At 41.2% G+C, this 17,842-nt stretch overlaps 1 protein-coding gene and 1 long non-coding RNA gene across 40 annotated transcripts in view; one reads left to right on the top strand and one right to left on the bottom strand.

The window, feature by feature from the left end:
- Positions 1 to 9,549, top strand: part of LOC123000942 (uncharacterized) — a 22,778-nt gene extending 13,229 nt beyond the window's left edge. For both annotated transcript variants that reach the window (XR_006409357.3, XR_008960689.1), the window contains 2 exons: positions 7,118 to 7,227; positions 8,784 to 9,549. This is a non-coding gene — a long non-coding RNA (uncharacterized LOC123000942). The remainder of the gene's footprint in view (positions 1 to 7,117; positions 7,228 to 8,783) is intronic.
- The window catches only part of B3GALNT1 (beta-1,3-N-acetylgalactosaminyltransferase 1 (globoside blood group)), a 24,019-nt gene extending 6,177 nt beyond the window's left edge, over positions 1 to 17,842 (bottom strand). The window contains exons 1-6 of one of the 38 annotated variants that reach the window (XM_048216206.2): positions 17,740 to 17,818; positions 16,761 to 16,798; positions 16,388 to 16,500; positions 16,209 to 16,301; positions 14,888 to 15,004; positions 1,350 to 1,418 (exon numbers count right to left, since the gene is read on the bottom strand). The gene's annotated coding sequence lies outside the window, so the exon portion shown is untranslated. Of the gene's footprint in view, positions 1 to 1,349; positions 1,419 to 5,342; positions 5,523 to 12,415; positions 12,520 to 14,887; positions 15,005 to 16,208; positions 16,302 to 16,387; positions 16,501 to 16,760; positions 16,799 to 17,100; positions 17,268 to 17,296; positions 17,602 to 17,739 lie in introns of those variants that run through there. The other 37 variants (XM_048216203.2, XM_057316070.1, XM_048216205.2 and 34 more) reach the window with 37 other exon arrangements.

Here is a 17,842-nt window from a genome sequence, read left to right as displayed (position 1 = left end):
CCAGATTGCTAGAAGGATGTGTCCCAGTATGTTAATGGTTTCTAATCTGTGGGATTTCAGAAGATTTCTTCTTTCTTTTTTTTTCTCTTTGTATCATTTGGATTTTCCATGCTATTCATGTGTTATCTTTGTAAATACATAAAAATAAAGCCAAAAAATTGAATTTTATGCTTGCATATCTCAAAGTTCCACAGAGTAGTAGCAACCCTAAGACAGCAGTCAGGATTCTGAGTTTCATCTTATCCTTGTTCTTCTCCCGAAGTATGACCATGTACAATTCGTGATATTTCTATTCAGTACTATTCTCTTATTTTAGTGAATATTATCTCAACATAGTAAGGAATGATTTTAAAAATTCACTCAAAATATAGTAATTGTATACACACACACACACACACACACACATACAGATAAATATAAAAACTTATGAAATATTCACAACAAATATTATGTTTCCCCCCAATAATTCTATATAGTGGGCCAGCTGGTTTTACTGTACCTATTTTATAGATGTATTTTAGAGATCAAGTAAATTGAAGGTGAAATAAAGACACTTTCAAACAGACTAGGACTTACAAAGTCCACAAACTTTAGCTGAAAGTACGAAAGGAATATATTTTAGTATGTAGAAAAACGAACTCAGGAGGAAGGAATGGCATGAAAGAAACAAACAGAAGCAAGGAGATAATTAAAAGATAGTAAAAACTAATACAGGTAGTAAAACAAAGAGAGAGAGGGAGAAGAACAAGAACAAAAATAATTTCTTTAATGCGGTCAGAAAAAGTGAAACATCTAAAATACTATATAAAAATGACATGGTTGCTGTAAAAAGATTTTCACAAAATTAAAATATGTTAATATTCTTACCTAATTCAGGAGGAACAAGGAGAGAATGACAAACTTTAAGACTGTGCAAAAAAAATTCATTTAAGAATGTACATTAACCTTTAGAAGGACCATTGAATTAATCAATATGGATTATATATATCTTCCATACTGATTGAGAAAAAAAAGAAACAAAGCAAGCTATCAAATCAATAGGGGATAGGAGAAGAGAAAAAAAGCAGAAAAAAATGCATGGCAAATAGAAAACACAAAAGATGTCAGAAGTAAATATAAATGGAGGCCCATGGGTGGCTTAGTTGGTTTCAGCTCAGGTCATGATCTCAGGGTTGTGAGATCGACCCCTGTGTCAGGCTCCGCCCTGGGCACAGAACCTGCTTGAGATTCTCTCTCCCTCTCCCTCTGCCCCTACTCCCACCCTCGCTCTAAAAAAATAAAATAAAAAGCTTAAAAAAATAAAAAAAGAAGTAAATATGAATGTGTTATCAGAGTAAATATAAACTTACCTACTAAAAGACAAGAGATTCTCAAATTGGCTTAAAATTCTGCCATTATACTGCTTATAAGACACATGCCTAAAACAAAACAACACAAAAGTTTTAAAATTAGTAAATAAGAAAATATATCAGGAAAATGCCAATCAGTAGGCTGCTGCAATTAAATACTAATGTCACATATTTTAAATGAACAACATTTAAAAGGGACAAGAAGATTTTGTTACTAATAAAAGGAGCCATCCAATTAGATAATTTAACAATCATGAAGCTATATAAACATAAAAACATAGCCTCAAAAATATATAAAGCAAACTCTGAAAAATATGAGTACAAATGGAAAAATTTATGATCCTAACGGGAGGTTTTTAACAAATCCCTCTAAATAACTAATACATCAAGCAGGCCAAAAATAAGGATATGCATGTTTCAAATAATATTAACAAATTTGATTTAATAGAATAGTATCCTTTTCAAAATCACATGAAACATTTATTAAAAAATCGATCATGTTAGGTTATATAAGCCATTTCAAGAATCTTTTTTTTGTTTTTTAAAGATTTTATTTATTTATTTGACAGAGATAGAGACCGCCAGCGAGAGAGGGAACACAGGCAGGGGGAGTGGGAGAGGAAGAAGCAGGCTCATAGTGGAGGAGCCTGATGTGGGGCTCGATCCCATAACGCTGGGATCACGCCCTGAGCCGAAGGCAGATGCTTAACCGCTGTGCCACCCAGGCGCCCCCATTTCAAGAATCTTTAAAACTCAATTTAATGGGGGCATCTAGCTAGCTCAGTTGATAGAGCACGTGACTCTTGATCTAAGGGTTGGGAGTTCAAGAACCACACTGGGTATAGAGATTACTTAAAGAAAAAAAAAAAACATCTTAATTTAACAGAGGTCACATTATTTGACCACAGTATAATTATAAGAAAAACCTAACTTGAGAAACACATAAACAAAAAAAAACTTGTTTGGAAACTCAACATCCTTACACACACAATTTCTGTTTAACCCATGAATTTAAAGAGGATACCATATTGGAAAGTGTACAACATGTGCAACTGAATAAGATCAACGTACTACATTTCAGCGAGGTGCCATACGTCAACCCCTTCCTTGAAACCATTGGTCTGGGGCAGGGTGTAGGAGAGAAAACAATTTTTTTCCCCCTGCTTTAAAGAATGATCTGTTGTTCGGGGGAGACAAACAGCTCCAACTGAAGAGGGAAAACTCCTTTTATTGAAAAATGCCAATTGTAAATGTATGTAGAATGACAGAATAAGAAAACGATCATTTTGCAACTTCTCATGAAATTACTGATTCAGGCAATGATTATTAATCAGTGTTTTAATCATCAAAGGAAAGATTAATAAGGAATCGGACATCTGTGGGGTACCAAAGTAATACCACGAAGACAACATTTTACTCACAAGGACTGAAACAATTTAAACTTTACACTGGAGGAAACAGAGTGCTAATAATCAATGTTATTAGCACTATAAATGGTGGGACAAACACATACTATTTTTCTCCTGATGAGATACAGTGTGAAATGACAATATTATTTCCGAGGAATCCTAGCCAAAAATGTTAACTGGAATCTAATAAAAATATACACAAAGTACAGAGACTAGAAGAACAAGCTACGGAACACCACCAGCAACACTCGGAGAAACCCAGGTGCTGGGACTGTCGACTCGCATGGTGTCTTTAGCTAGTTAGTACCATAAAAAAAGGGAGAGCTGCAGATTAAAGAAGATTCAAGGACACACAAATTGCAGTGTATCGTCCTGGACTGGATCCCAGAGAAACATGACTACGACCTAAGTACTAGGTGGTGCCAGGAGGATTCTTAACCTATTTAGCTGTCATAATGTTAACAGGACACAGAAGAAAATGCTCCTGGGTAAATAAATGTGGTGTATCTACACAATAGAATACTATTCAGCCACAAAAAGAAACAAAGTACTGATACAGGCTGTAACATAACAGTTTTAAGAATTCAGAACATGGGGGCACCTGGGTGGCTCAGTCAGCTGCGTGTCTGACTCTTGTTCTGGGCTCAGGTCATGATCTCCGAGTTGTGGGATCCAGCCCTGTGTGGGGCTCCATGCTCAGCAGGGAGTCTGACTGGGATTCTCTCTCTCCCTCTCCCTTTGCCCCTCCCCCTGCTTATATTCTCTCTTTGAAAATAAATAGATAAATAAAATCTTAGGGGGTTAAAAAAAAGAACTCGGAACAGATGAACCTGGGCTCAGGTCATGATTTCAGGGTCGTGAGATCAAGCCCCACGTCGGGATCCTCACTCAGCTGGGAGTCTGCCTGAGATTCTCTCCCTCTCCCTCTGGTGCCCCTACTCTCTCTCTAAAATAAATAAATAAATCTTTAAAAAAAAAAAAGGAAGAGAAAAATGTATATTTGTATGTGTATGAGAAAAACAATGGAAAGACACATACAATGGGCAGAGAAGAATGGAGTAGATCAAAAAAGGGGTGAGACCATGCCTTTCTTTCTTTTTTTTTTTAAGATTTTATTTATTTGAGATAGAGTGAGCGAGCAGGAGTCAGGGTGGGGGCAGAGGGAGAGGGAGAAACAGACTCCCCAATGAGCAGAGAGCCTGATGCTGGGCTCCAACCCAGGACCCTGGGATTATGACCTGAGCCGAAGACAGACGATTAACAGACTGAGCCACCCAGGTACCCGGAGAGCATCCCTTTCTTGTATTAATTGATATTTCTTTGTTACATTACTTATAATATTACTTGGTTGTGTTACTTTGTAAGTTATATAGTTTTTACATTAATTTGATTCTCAAAACACCTGAATACATTCAAATTCAAAACAATGAAAATAAAAATTTTTCCTTCCCCATTTTAAAGTGGTACATGTAAAAACACACTGGATGTAACTAAAGCAGTCCTTACAGAAACTCATAACCTTTAAAAACAATACACATTTTTAAAAGTAGAATTATCTTATATACATTTTTTTATCCACTTGATCTTTTTAAACTGGTATATAATTTACATACAATAAAATTCACCCTTTTTATTTTACTGTTCTGAACATGTAACCACCAGCACAATCAAGATATGAATCAATTCCATCACAACAAAAATTCTACTAATGTCCCTTCATCAATCCTTCTCTGAACCTCCAGGCAACCACTGATCTGTTTTTCATCCCCATAGCTTTGCCAAACCAGAATATGTCACATAAATAGAATGATACAGTACTCAGACTTTCAAGTATAATGAATAATATATTTTTTAAAAAGACTGAAAATAAACGAGCTGACTACTTAGCTCAAGAAGTTAAAAGAATAATTCCAACGTTATTATAGAAAGAAGAAAACAGAAGGAATAATAAAGATCATGCGGAAAACAATGAAAACAAAAAAAAAAAACAAAAAGGAAGATTATTTAAAAAAGCAAACATTAGGAATAGAAGGGAAGTGTCTAACCTGCTAGAGAAACTGTAGCAAAGTTATGATGAAACTTTAGAAATATTTCTATTAAAAGCAGAAAAAAGACAAGGATGCCCATTACTGCCTCTACTATTAAATGCAGTTCTAGAGAGTGTTACTGTCCACTAAAACAAGAAGAGGAAATAAGATGTAAAAACTGCTAAGTTGGAGAAGAAAACCTGCCATTATTTTCATATTATGTAATCATCTACATAGAAAACTCAGAGGGAAAAAGACAACAGATAAGAACTAACAGATTTACCAAGATGTTGGATATGAACTCATATATCCAAAACATTAAAAAAAAAAAATCTAAGGAAAAACACAGCACCAACAAAAACTACAGAGTGTCAAATAAAGCTAACAAAAAATGTGCAAGACCCTGATGTAGAAAGATTCTTTTCTGAAGAATACAAAAAAAAAAAAAAAAAGTGAATGAATGAGAGATGCATGTTCAGGGATAAGAAAACTCAAAAGTAAAGATTCCACTTTCCCAAATTAATCAATAAATTCATAGGATTATGAAAGGAACTTACTGATCTCGGGATATCCAACACAATTTTGAACACAAAGAATGAAGCTGGGGGTGGGCTAGGTGTTCTCAAATCATATGGAAGAGCTACCGTAATTAGAACAGAGTAGTAGACAGACCACACAGCTGAACAGCGCCCAGACTGGAGGCAGAGCCACCCACACGCTGGGACCTGAAAAATGGCAGAGGCTGCATCACAAACCAATGGGGAAAACAGTCAGTAAACGGTTTCAGAATAAATGTGGCAAAAGTAAAACCATATTCATATTTCTTTTCAAAATAAAATTCGGGTGGATATGAGAATTTTAAAAAGCAAAACAAACTATTATAGAAGAATACAGCAGAATATATTTGTGAACCTATGTGTTGGGAAAGCCCTTGTAAACAAGTTACAAAAAGCATATCCCATAAAAGAGGGGAGAAATACATTGGGTGATGTTAAAATATAAAGCTTACAGGACAAGGCAAGTTAAAAAGTGAGCCAAAGACTCAGAAAATATTTTCAAGTGAAAGGAAGGACTGGTATCCAGAACCTTTTCACTGTATTTGTTATATAGTATATATTTGTAATAATCTGTTATTATTCTGTTTATATGGAGTTTATATAAAGCTTACAAATCAAAAGGAAAATGAGTGCTGTGTGAATAAGAAGTTCACAGAAGAGGAAATCAGAAAGGCCAATAAACATGAAAAGAGGGTCAGTCTCACTAGCGATCAGGGAAATGCAAATTAAAGTCAGATACCAAATTTTAACCCATCAGGAAATACCAAAAAGTTTATTACTAATCAGGTATTGGAGTAAATGCTATTTGTCACACACTGGGAGTCAAAGTTCATCATTAAAACCCCTTTGGAAGGTAAGCAGTATGGCTGCATCTAGTAAACTGAAAACCAGACTTTCCTTTCCTGGGACTACACCCGAAAAACTCTCGTATGTGTACACAGATGGACACGTGTGCAAGCGCACGCACTAGGGCGTTATGAAAACAGGTGATCCGAGGCAACTCCAATGTCTATCCGTAAGATAGTGAGTCACTAAAACCTGTCACTCTCTTCCAATGGAATCCTACAGGACAGTTAAAAGAAATGAACTGGATTTATACATAGACTATTAATTTGGATAGTTATTAAAAAACAAAATGTTGAGTAAAATATACAAGTTGAAAAATTAAATACATATGTCATACCATTTATATAAGTAGATTTAAACAGCACCCAAGAAACAGTGAGCTTTCAGAAGCAGCTATGCACACAAAACTTTTTTTCTTTCCAAATATTTTATTTATTTATTTGAGAGAGAAAGAGGGAGACAGCACGAGTCCGTGGAGGGAGGGGGGGGGCAGAAGCAGACTCCCTGCTGAGCGGGAAGCCTGATCAGGACCCCCAAGATCATGACCTGAGCCGGTCAGCTGCTCAACCAACTGAGCCACCCAGGAGCCCCCACACAAAATTAGTTTTCAAAGGAACTACAGGAACACCTCCTGCACTCCACAGTGTGGGTTTTGCCGTGGAAGAATGAAAGGGGCATGTGGTGAAAAGAAGAGAAAACTAGCCACAAATACTATAAAGTATTAGCGTCTGTTCATTCAGGATGATGGAAATATAGGCATTCTCTTCTATTTTCAGTTTTCTTTGTATTTAAAATTAAAACAGGAAAAAAGCATAATAAAAATGTTTGGATAGCAGAGTTAAATGGCTCAGCTAAATCTTGGCTGTAATACTTAATGGTTGTATGACTTTGGGGAAGTGACTTAATTTCTCAGAAGTGCCTTTTTTCAGCTGTAAACTAAGTACCACGATACCAATTCAGCTACCGTGCGGTTTCTGTGGAGAACATGGACTATTCAGTCAGAACGCTCAGCAGTTTCTGAAGCTAAAGTGATACTCAGGTATGTGGTAAATGTGGACCCACTATGATGTCACAGGACTCAAACCGGCCTGGCCCGAGGCTTGGGATTGGCTCACCCCGACAGTGGGAGCACAGGACAGCTGTTTTCCTAGCACGACCATCCTTAGGAAGGCCAAGCTTTGTGACACTGTTGCGAATCGCATGTTCCGGGAGAGGGACAGATAGAATCCAAAACATCGATGAATAGAAAAATATAAAAAGGCCCAAAAGGAAAATACATCATTATTTTATTACTGACTTCTTAATAATGTCATTTATCACTATGAAGAAATTATATTTATAATTTTAAAATAATTTCCAGTTTATAAAAGATGAACTTGTGATTATATTAACTAAACATACATGCACCAACTAGGTTCTAAATAATTTACTTTAAACAAATCATCTTGTCTATCGCACAAGCCTAGCACAATGCTGGCGCACAGCAGGCCACCCGTAATTACTTGTCAATCTGTGGTTGATCCACAACAGCTGAAGATACATCTCAAATAACAGAAAAGCCCAGAAAACCTCCAGAGACAAACAGGCTGGCTGCTTCCAATGCTTTAACCATCAAATGAAACCTCCATCCTCAGAGAAGAGATCCGCATCTCAGTTACTAACACCAGAACTTTCTGGAAGCCAAAGATGGCTGCAGCCATGTCTTATCCACAAGTGTTACAGAGCCCTCAAAAGGGCTCCATGGACCAAAAAAAATGGAAGTCATTCAAATAAACTTAAATTAGCATTTCTTAATGGAGGGCTCCTCAGTTTTTAATATGCTAAGGTACATTCTCTGTGAAGAGGATATATCAGACAATGTTTCTCCAATTTATCTGAAGAACCTATTCTAATTTTCAGTGCCCCTGGCAAGGGCTGAACTCCATACTTTGGAAAGTCCTGTCCTAGATCATCTTTGTATTCCCTGAATTCCCTGAATTAAAACTAATTTTGGTGAATTAATAAATAAAAATTTAAGCAGTAGTTTGGAGTTAAAAAAAAATTGTACAAACTGGCTCAATTTTTTCTGGCAAAGTTTTTAGTGTTACTCACTAAAGCTGAACAACCATGCACCCTACGATGCAGCAGCGGTAGGCAGAACACTCGACAGCATGGAGACAGGAACACCAGAAATGCTCAAGAAAGTTCGTCACAGCAACCATCCATGATAATCCCTACCTGGAAACAACCATGGTACAAGGGAGAGACTAATTTATGTAAAAGCGCCTTATACAAAATGGAAATGAACAAACTACAACCTCACGTGACATTCTAGACAGTCTCTCAAACACAATGCTGAGCTACAGAAGCCAGACACATGAAGAGTAGACACTATGATTTCATTTACACAAAGCTGAGATGCAGGCAAAAGTAATCTATGGTGTCAGAGATCACCAAGGACTCTGGTCACCCCTGGAGACAATTAGGAAATATAATTGGTAGGGGCCTGAGGAGACTTTCCGGGGTGCTGGCCATGTGCTATTTCTTGACCTAGATGGTGCTTACAGATGTGTTCACTGTGAGAATTCATTTCCTAATCTGTACATTTTTTTGCAGGTTATACTTCAAAAAAAAAGTTAAAACAGCTTGGCAATCCAATCAGTCTTTCTGTTTACTTGGTTACTGTGCACAATCGATGTTGGCAGGTGTCTACATGACATGCTGGCTGCAGGTGCCCAGCTGTGGTAAGAGCACTGGGAACGGCTACCAGGCACTAGCTCATGTAATCTTCAAGACAGCCCACAAGTAAAGGCGCTTCTGAAATCGTTACTGTTTGCACTGAATATCAGGTGAGGAAACTAAGGCTCAGGGAGAGTCAATAACTTGCCCAAAGTCACAGACTTGTAAGTGGTGGAGACAAAATCAAACAGGACTTCAAACCTCATGTTCTCGGCACTACCCTTCCTGTCCCAGGGAATCTACTGACTGACCGGAGTTGCTCTGAGTGGTTTTAATTTCTCATGACCATCGAAACTTGAAACAGTAAAGCAGCATCACAACCTTACCATCTTTATACAGAAAGACTCAAAATTCTCACTCTCAAAACTTTAAATATGGGTTATTAACAACAGTAATAAATAATAACTAGTAATGGGGTGCCTGGGTGGCTGAGTTGGTTAAGCGTCTGCCTTTGGCGCACGTCATGATCCCGGGATCCTGGGACCAGGCTCCCCATCAGGCTCCCTGCTCAGCGGGAAGCCTGCTTCTCCTTCTCCCTCTGCTCCCCTGCTTGTGCTCTCTCGCTGCATCTCAAATAAAATCTTTTAAAAAATGGTAACTAATAATTTATGCAGATACAGACCTTCTTATTTTGCATCAAAATATGCTGAGAACTATGGGGCACCTGGGTGGCTCAGTCAGTTAGGCGTCTGACTCTTGATTTCGGCTCAGGTCATGATCTCAGAGTTGTGAGATGGAGCCGCGTGTTGGACTCTGTGCTCAGCAGAGAGTCGGTTTGAGATTTTCTGTCTTTCTCTGTGCCTCCCGCCACCTTGTGCACTGCCCCCCTCAAAAATAAATAAATCTTTAAAAAACATGCTGGGCACTAGGAAGTTGGGGGACTGGGAGGGTGGTGGGAGGCATCAGTCCAAATGCAAGGACTCCAGAGAAACAGAAGAATTACTGCAATGGTACAATTATTTAGGCCAAAACAACCTGAAATTCTTCCCTGGGTTACAAAAATGTTGCTTATTCTCTGCAAAGGGAAAATAAATTCCATTATTTTAAAAAATGTATAAAACTTTTCTAATTGCAAGTGTAATACAGGTTCATTAGAGAATTGTGAATGCAAAACAAAGCACAAAGACAATGACAGCTTAAGGGTACCAATGTTAACATTTTCCGAAGAAGATCCATCTATCCCGGCTGTCTCTCTACCCTGTCTCTCAGGAATACACAAGCCCCCATCTCATCTGCTGCCATGCCTTCTCCCATCTCTATTTCAGCCATAATGGCTTTGTTTCTGAGCCTGACTGTGTCAAACTTGCCCTCCCTCGGGGACTCTGCACTTGCTGTCCCTCTAACTCGTAAGCTGGTTCCTGAAAAGGCTGACTCTTCTCCTGCTTCAGATCCCAGCAAAAGGTCACTTAGGAGAGTCCTTCCCTAAGCCCTTCTCCCAAGTTGTTCCTCTGCCCATACTTTCTTTCTTTCTCATTATTCTCCTCTTGGCAATTAGCCCACCTGGATTTTCTGTTTGTCTATTGTCTGTTCCCTTCCCAAGAATCTGAGGTTTGTGAGGGAGAAGGCCTTGCACGTCCTGTCCCCGCCATGTCCCCGGAGCCTATTGCACAGCAGGTGCTAGGCGGATATCTGAATGCTGTGCAAATGGTCTGGTCTGAATGTACTTTTATCCATTCAACATATTAAGAAAAGATCCCCCCAAATAAATTGAATCCAAAAGCAAACTCCTGAATCTGTTAGATTATGCTTACTTTTCTTCAGCTCTTGTGATACAAAGCCACTTTCTTTTTTTAATTTTTTATTATGTTATGTCAGTCACCATACAGTACATCCTTAGTTTTTGATGTAAAGTTCCAAGATTCATTACTTGCGTATAACACCCAGTGCACCATGCAATATGTGCCCTCCTTAATACCCATCACCGGCCTATCCCAATCCCCCTCCCCCCTCCCCTCTGAAGCCCTCAGTTTGTTTCCCAGAGTCCATAGTCATTTCCCCTTCTCTTTACCCCCCCTTTATTCTTCCCTCCCTTGTCCTACTAATCTCCCTGCTGTCAAACAGAGAAAGACAATTACCATATGGTTTCACTCATTTATGGAACATAAGACACAGCAGGGAGACAAAGCCACCTTCTAAAAGGGTACACTAATTCTGATCATGTTCATTTTAAAAGGTCCAGACATGAAAAAGCAAAAACAAAAAAACCCACCAAAAACCATATTTCAATAAAATTCTAAGCCCAGGCATACTCGATTTAGGGTCGCCTAAGGAGAAAACGTGTGCTATCATTAAAGATAATTATAAACCTACTGCCAGTTGAGCAAATCATGACTCTTCTTCCACATAAAAAACAGTAGTGCAAAGGGCAGAAATCCTAATAGCCCAGACGAGGCTCTGTGCACACAGCAGTCATGTCTTATTCCTTATAGAGGGAGAACCACATAGCAGTACACATCATCCCTACTAGCTCCCTCTCCAACTGAACATATTAATTCATAAACAAAGCACCATAAAACTTTACCATTCTGACCTCCTCTGATTATACTAGAAACAAACAAAACCAGCGATGCCTGACCACGACCTCTCCCTTCCCTTTTCTTTCTGAACCCAGCGGTTCTTAAGCTTGGCTGTATATTATAATCTCTTGGAGAATCTGAAAACCTCTGGAAGCCAGGCTGTACCCAGCACTAACTAAATGAAAGCTGCAGAGGGGAGTGAGGCTCAGATGGCAGTATCTTTAAAGTTTTCCCGGTGATTCCAATGTGCTGCTGTAGACCTCAGTACTCAAAGCACAGTGCAAGGGCACCACCCGGGAGCTTGCTGGAAATGCAGAGCCTCAGGCCCAACCCCATCTGACTGCAGTGAAACAGAAACTGTTTCATGAAATAACACAAGTTGAACATCTCGGATGGGGCTGGCACGCAGTAAGACCTAAGTAGATGGTGCTGCTCTCGTTATTAAAGTCCACTACATGCACCTCTAACGTACTCTTATTTGCTTACAATTGTTCCATTTACAGACCCTGCAGCTAGCTCCCGAAGTGTCTTACAGGACACCATATGGTCTACAGCACATGTAAACATACAAATAAACCCTAGTTTATCCATATTCTCCCTCAAATCAGTAAGCTTTCTTCTTCTTTTTTTTTTAGTAGCCTCCCCAACCAACATAGGGCTTGAACTCACGGCCCTGAGACCAAGAGTCACACGCTCTACCGACTGAGCCAGACAGGCACCCCAATAAGCTTCCTTTTAGAATCCAAAGATGTTGTTTCCTCTAGCATCTTAAAGTTCCTAACGTTTTGGTACCCTGAACATATAAACCCGTAGGAACTACTGGTAGAGGTTCACATGCCAAATGTGAACTTAATTCCTCTTCCACACAAGCTCCCCTCTCCCATGACCTTCCTCCTGCCCCATGATCTTTCCATAACTGGGAATGATCCAAACTCTCAAAAGGCCTCCAAGAGGGATCTCTGGCGGCTGGTGGAGAACAACAAAACACATTACCCTTTTCAAACCGAGGTGTGAAACATTCCAGTGGCATCCATCTATTTTAAGGATTGTGCATATTTGATAAAGCTTACATTCCTCCCTCTTACTTTGAAGCACAGCTGGACATGTAACAGAAAATCAAGTGTTATTTACTGAATGGATGAACTGCAACCACTACACATGCCAAATTTAATAACACTTGAAAATGAAATATGCTTTACCCTCTCGGGGCAAACAAAGTTACTGTTAAAAAAAACTTGCTTTCTACTTTATCCAATTTCTTCCCATCCCCCCCCCCCCATAAGTTTAGCAAAAGCCCCTGCTTGGTCCTGGCACTGTAGTAAGTACTTTCCATACTTCCACTATTTGTTGATTAAAACCATCTATGAGGTAGGCACTACTACCCCAGCATTTATTTTCCAGCTGAGGAGACTGAGATGTGGACACCTGGTCATGAGCCGGCTCTCACAGCCAGCAAGCAGGGCTGGGAATCCCGGAGGCCTCATCCTGAGTGGGCTCCACAGCCACCGCACCCCTACGCATCTTTCCTAATTTGTGTTAATCTCGCTGGCCTGGCATCTTCATGCTTTTCTTCCACGCAGTGCAGCACTTCTCTCTTCCTCAGGGATGAAGGCTGTCAAAGCTAACCCAGAAACATAGAAAGGGGGGAATCCTATGTGCCAACACTGCTCAACTTCCATGCACATCATGCTTTCCCTAATTCTCACCCAGACAATATCCAACTAGTGCTCCCTTCAAGTACACTTTTCAGAAAAGGAGGAATTGCTGAGAAGAATAATGTTAATGAGTATATATTCCAAATAACCTTGAATAAATTACTGAGCTCCGGTAAACATCAGCAAACGCTCAGTCATAAAGGCAACGACCGACCGTCAGGAGCCAGCAGAGATTCACAGCACTGCCTGCCTAACTCCTCTCCATATTCAAAAGGGTTCCTCCACCAGATCAAGGGAAGCCTTAGATAATTCACAAGCATTAAGTGTCTCTGAGGAGGGCAGGGCACTGAATGGTCTTTCTGAACAAAGTGGACAAGTGCGCCCAATGATGGTGTCTTGGTGGTTTCAAAATAGGCTGATCCCTCACGACCAGAGTGTTTCCGTGGTCGGTCATGTGTTCCACATATCCTTCTTGGGCTCCTGCTGCACGGTGAGAATACCGTACTGACCAAAACACCCAAACACAGCAAAAGTGGACGCACCTCTGCACTCAGGGGTGAGCAGTCTGAAAGAGCCACGTGACAGAACAGCCTGTGGGAAGAGGCAACAAGATATCTGGGTCTGGGGGCGCCTGGGTGGCACAGCGGTTAAGCGTCTTGCCTTCGGCTCAGGGCGTGATCCCGGCGTTATGGGATCGAGCCCCATATCAGGCTCCTCCGCTATGAGCCTGCTTCTTCCTCTCCCACTCCCCCTGCTTGTGTTCCCTCTCTCGCTGGCTGTCTCTATCTCTGTCAAATAAATAAATAAAATCTTTAAAAAAAAAAAAAAAAGATATCTGGGTCTGGGGAGAAGCTAGGAAAACTGGAGCAGAGTAAAGATCACACAAGTTGGGCAGAACAGCAGGAAGGCTGCCTTGAAAGCTGGGCTTCCTGTCTCTGTTTTGTTATAAACAGCTTTATCCATTGGTGGAAAAGGACAGGGGAAGCTGCTCTAGTTAATATTTCTTCTCCTTGTTGCCCTAGATTAGGAATATTACATATCTTTTGTCATTCTTGTCTGTCAGGCTAAGTCACCGATTACCTTTCCCTTAGTTATCTGAGGCATTTCATTCATTTCTTCATTCAATATGCCAGACCTGTGTTAGAGGCTGGGACTGCAATGGGGAAAAAGATCCCTGTCTTGCCCTCAAGTTCTTGACACCATGTAGAGCACGGAGGAAGGTTGAGGACTTCACGGTTCAGAAAGAACATTACTGGGTAAAGCCCAACTGGAGAAGATGGGAGGGAGACCTCCCAGCTCACATGTCTCTAACTGTGTGGTCAGGGAGCTGACTTTGCACGTGCAGAATGTGCAGATGCTTGATAAAAACGCAAATTACACAAACTATTATCAGTTTAGAGAAAAGAACTATTTAACATTAAGAGAGAAGAGTTGGTAAGAGTTTTTTTCTCTTAGAAAGGGGGTATCTCCATCCTTGAAAACTAAGTCTGTTACCAAAATAGGAGCCAAATATAGTGCTTCTTTATGCTAACTTTTAAAAGTCTGTTCAAAACACACAGCTTGGGAGTTTAGCAGAATTCTATGCTCTAGCCCAGGAGTGGCAAAAAAATTTTTTTTAAATAAAAGGGCAGATAGCAAACCTTTTCTTTGTGGGCCACACTGTCTCTGTCCCAGCCACTTGATTCTGCCTCTGTAGCAAAAATGGAGCCATAGACAATAACAAATAGGTGTGGCTGTGCTCCAAAAAACTTTATTTACCAAACAGGCTGCTGGTCTGGAAGTGTTGTTCTAGCCTCATGAAACGGCATACCTTAGAAAATCAAGAAAATCTCAATCTCCTGGGGTGCCTGAGAGGTTCAGTCAGTAGAGCATGTGACTCTTGATCTCAGGGTCATGAGTTCAAGCCCTACATTGGGCATGGAGCCTACTAAAAAAAAAGAAAAAAAAAAGAAAATCTCAATCTCCTAAAATATTTCTTCTCTGTGTTTACTTATTACTGAAGAGGGTATCCTAGTGGTGGTAACATGTTCCCACATAACATCGTTCCCGGAGGGTAGACAGGGCTGAGGAGTATTAACCTGGGCTATGGATGCTCTAAGGGGACAAAAAAAGGCCTGGCTTCCTAACTAATTCAGGGTCAGAAACACACAGAGCGAAAAATTAACAATCTACTCTAGCTTTCTGGCTTTTACTCCCTCATTTCTCAGAGCTTCAGGGGTTACAAGTCATCTCCCTCGCCAGATCTTCCATCCTGCAGCATCTCAGGGCCTCACCCTTGGGATGTGCTGTGGCTTCAACTTCCCCTCATTTAGACAAGCCTCCTACAAATCACCATGCTTCCTGCACACACCCTCACCTTCCCCTCTCATCTAATTCACAATGTACCAAAATCTCTGGTGCCAAAAGCAAATCAATATTAATAATAGGCAACTTTTTACTGAAATAAAACCACTCTTCACAGTCCCAAAAGAGATATCTGCAAAAGACATTCTGTCAAATGAACTGCAACTGTTGACTTCATCTGCTGTGCAAGGCCATTTAAGAGCATCCCATGTGACCCCCACATTTGACCTCATTCATGAAGTTGTACAGTGTGGTTACCACACAGCGAGCAGGGATGAGCAATGATAACTGTTAGAACTGCAAGAGAAAAGTGTATTTGGCCTCGACATTATATTGTTGTGAATGGGATAGAGGCACTTTCTCAAATGGGATTCTACCTGTATCACCCAATGGGGTTAAGAACAGAGCTACAGACTGGGCAAGAGAGAAGGCAAATCATTTCAAGGGATAAGAATAGAGGAAAAAGTATCCACTGGAGTATTTTCTTAGGAATAAAGAGAATGGAGTCTGAAGTTGAATATGGCCACCAAATTAAATAGTTAACTTCTCCTGAGTTATCACAGTATTTTAATAATAATCCAATTTTTAGAAATACATGTATCATCCAAAATGGTTTAGTAAAGGTTAACTCTTACAACTCCTCAAATCCTTCAGGAAAAAAAAATATACTAGAATATACAACAGAATTTGTAACTGTGTAAAAGATCCTTAAAATCTTGTAAAGGAGACTATCACAGTCAATTTTAACCAGTTAGAATAATTTCTAAATTAAAATAAGATAAACTTACCCATAGAATTTCAGATGAGACTAAAGCACTAGCAGAAGTTTTTTCTGCTGTTTTCCATATTCCATGCTTAATTAAAAGATCTGCTGTGAACTACTGAGCAAAAGAGCAGAAAAAGAATACGTCTAAGTCATAACTCAACACCATCGAGCAATATGGCATCTAAAAGCGATGTTCTATACCTAGCAAGCTGCTACAGGAGCAAATTATTATACGTCAGCATTCTCTTCATTTCTGGAAAAGCTTTGGTCCTCTCTTCTTCCTCCTTGCTCTCAAATCACCTCATGCCTCCAATCTGGAATTATAATTAGGCCACTGTTTTGATACCGCTTTATTCTCATGGCTGTAATTACCCAACGACCATTCATTTGAATGAACCTTCTAGTCTAGAAGAAAAAAAATTTTTAGACTCTTCTCTCTTAATAAATAGCTCCCTTCTCTAGACTGATACAGGTTCAGATGCGCTTTTATCAGGCATCAACACATTCTGAGAGCACAAAATCAGTTCCCTACAGCCCTCTAAGACACCTGGGGAAAGCTAAAACAGAAACTTACTCTCAGTTGAAGACTGCAAACTCAAATCTTCCCTTTCTCTGAAAACAGAAAAAAAGATATGGTTTGGTAATCTGTTCCTTGGTACTAGCTTTTCCTGACAAAGCAGCACATCTTAAACACTGGTACTATGTGCAAAATACAGAGGAAAAAACAACCATCTCTGCCTTGTAAATCTCCCTCCTAGTCCAACAGTGAGGAGTGGAAGAGAAGGAAACGGGGAATGCAACCCGTGCTTACTTCTGGCATCACTCCTTACTGCTTGGAAAAGTAAGGCTCCATTGCACCTTCCAGATTTCTTTTAAAATGCCTGTATGCGTTAAGATCGCCTCCTATAGCCTACCTCCTTGGGGTTTCCTTTTCTCTCTGCCCAATTCGCCCATTCTCCTCCTTGGGTCCATATTCCTCACAATCCCTCGCGATGAAGAAGAACCCTCCCACAATCCGGCTCCCAGGCCCTTCCCCAACGCCTTGGGAATGCGTTCGCCCCGGGCCTGCTGGGAAATCCACCAAAACCGAGGCACCATCCGCGTCCTCACCCCCACAGCCTCGGCCAACGCGCCCCGGGCTGCTCCCCGAGTTTGTCGCCGGAGCGCCCAGGGCGACGGGGATCCGGGGGCTGCGCCCTAAGACAGAGCCGGCAGGACAGCGAGCTCCTTGCAGCCGCGGCCTGGGCCCGCCACGCGTCCCTGCGCCTCTCAACGTTGCCCAGGGCCCCGTCGGGCCCCTTCCTCCCCGCTCACCGGGATCCGGCAGCTGCTCGTCGCAGAGGCCGGAGCCCCTGGGCGCGGCTGCCCCGGCGCCACCCCTGCCGAGCTCTGGGAAAGGGCCGGAGTGGGCGGCACCGCCCTGCCGGCCTCCTGGCCCCGCCGCCCCGGCAGCGCCGTCCCGGGTGAAGCGAATCCCAGGGCCAAGCCCGCCACCCAGCCCTGGGGTCTCCAAGGCTTTCGGATCGGCCCCAGCGACCCCGCCTCGCACTCACCTTCCGCGCGCGGCTCCAAGCCCGCTCCACACCGGCTGGCCTGCGGCCGACGCTGCCGCCCCGCGCGCACACGCAGCCTCCCGCAGCCGCACGCACGGCCGGG

Source organism: Ursus arctos, unplaced genomic scaffold (genome assembly GCF_023065955.2).
Source record: "Ursus arctos isolate Adak ecotype North America unplaced genomic scaffold, UrsArc2.0 scaffold_20, whole genome shotgun sequence".
Lineage (NCBI taxonomy): Eukaryota > Metazoa > Chordata > Mammalia > Carnivora > Ursidae > Ursus > Ursus arctos.
Note: the sequence above shows the minus strand (reverse complement) of the source record. Positions and strands in the feature narration are given on the sequence as shown.